This window comes from Castor canadensis, chromosome 16 (genome assembly GCF_047511655.1).
Source record: "Castor canadensis chromosome 16, mCasCan1.hap1v2, whole genome shotgun sequence".
NCBI classification, from domain to species: Eukaryota; Metazoa; Chordata; class Mammalia; order Rodentia; family Castoridae; genus Castor; species Castor canadensis.
This window is the reverse complement of record NC_133401.1, coordinates 40,758-43,068: the sequence shown is the minus strand read 5'-3', so window position 1 is coordinate 43,068 and position 2,311 is coordinate 40,758.

Sequence of the window (2,311 nt, the reverse complement as noted above, 5' to 3'; positions counted from 1 at the left end):
TCACAAGGGGTGCAGCAGAATCCCAGAAACAGGAAGAGAACTTGTTCTGGAACAAGAATGCCTGCTAACTGTTGCTAGCTCTATAACCACACAGAGTCTGGAGCCCTCCGTCTTCTATATGTAAAGTGTGGGAAAACTGTCTCCTTAGCAGGATGGATGGACAAGCAGAGTGCATCAAAACACCAACAAGCTGGAGCTATAGGAAAATAATGCCCACATTAATATATTCCCGTTGGTACTGGGCGCCTGTGGCTCACATCTGTCATCCTAGCAACTCAGGAGGCAGACATCAGGAGGACTGCTGTTCAAAGCCAGCCCTGGCAAATAGTTAATGAGACAATGAAAGGATGTGCCCTTTGCCCCAGCAGATCCCCATAGCAGAAACAAGTAAAGCCAGCACAGGAAGCCCCGTGCAGGATAAGATAAATAGGATGGGGGCAGGTGGAATGTGAGGAATGTGAGGAACGTGAACAGATTGCGAAAGACGACTAGAAGTACGTGCAAGATGTGCCCTGCCTGCTTGCTAAATGTAACCACGTGCGCGAATACTGACCCTTGAATCTATAGGCTAAAAAATAATGTACCCTTAAATGGATAGGCTGGAAATGTATGTGGTGTTACAAACTCATTGGCTATGTACTGTGCGGGCTTTTGCTGTAACGGCCGGTAGGGGCCTATATAAGATCTTCCCTAAAGAGGCTCGGGGTCTTGTCTGCCCAATCGGACCTGTGAGTCTGTGTGGGAGCTTGACCCTGGCTTGCCAGCTCAATAAACTCTGCTTTGTTGATTGCATTCACGCGTGACTCTCTGTCTCTCGGAGGACTAGGATTCTCGGACCCTAACATTTGGAGGTCCCACTGAGATACCCTTTTTCGAGAAGGCAGACCGTCCACGAGAAAGCAGAGGTGATTCCAAGTCCTAGGCATTGGGAGAGTCTGAGATTCTCATTTGGAGGGAACTAATTGGTAGATGATTGTTCCCGTTTGGGCCGCGGTGGGGATTTGGCCAATCCCCGGGGAGAATCATTCTGGGAATCTCGTTAAGGGGACCACAAGGTCCTGCTGGGAGAGGCTTTCCTCTCATTTGGGCTCAAGCATTTCAGGAATCTGGTGCCAGGTGAAGAACTAATTGAACTGGTCGACCGACCACCCGTCAAGTGGACGCCTTTCGGCCTGATATCCAAATTGGACGGTGAGGAGATTGAATGGGGTGTGCACCAGCGTGAGAGAAGGACCGGTCTAAGCGAGTGGTGGAGAGTGTTCTGTGTGTGTGGAGTTATTGTTGCTTTCACCCTTTTGGTTCTATCTCTCCTGGTGGTTGCTTCTCATCCCACAATGGGACAGGGACAAGCAACCCCAAAGTCTTTGATTCTCTCTCACTTTCCAGAAGTAAAAAAAAGGGCATTAAATGCAGGTCTGGTCATTAAGAAAGGTAAGTTCGACACCCTTTGTTCTGCAGAATGGCCCACCTTCAGAGTCGGATGGCCCATTCAAGGTTCCCTCTCCCTAGACCTGATCACTAAGGTCAAGGCTGTCGTTTTCCAACCAGGCAATCAAGGCCACCCAGATCAGACCCCCTACATTTTGGTTTGGGAAGATTTAGTGGGGAACCCCCCCCCCTTGGTTAATAGCTTTTCTGACTCACCCCTCCAGTTCGGCTCCCAGGGCTAAAACCCCAGTCACGCCTGCCTTGGTCATAAAAGAGGAAGAGAAACCTCCCCTTCCCTCCCTGACCAGTCCTCAAAATAGGACACCCTCTTTACCACCCCCGGTCTTACCGGAGAGTTCCCCCTTTTACCCATCCCTCGCGGGGGTAGAGGAAGATCGGCCGCCCCCATACGTGACTCCCCCTGGTCAGGCCAGTGCTCCAGAGGAGGAAATTTCCTCATCCTCCTCAACAGGACCGACGGCCGGAGGAGGAATGGGTCGAAGACTCCGCCCCCGAGGGGTACGGGAAAGGGAGGGAGAAGATGGGCCCTCATCAACACATGGGGAGGAAACTGTCCCCACATTTCCAGTCCGGACGGTAGGCCAAGGAGGACCGGGAGGGGGGCAACAGTTTCAGTACTGGCCCTTCTCCTCCAGTGATCTATATAACTGGAGGATGCAGAACCCACCCTTTTCAGAGGACCCTAAGTGTCTCATAGATCTCCTGGAGTCCATCATGCATACACACCGCCCCACATGGGATGACTGTCACCAGCTGCTCAATACTCTTTTTACGATGGAGGAGCGGGAGCGCATCCTCCACGAAGCTAGAAAGAACGTCTTGGGGGACAACAGGAGACCCACAACCCTCCAACTAGCCATAG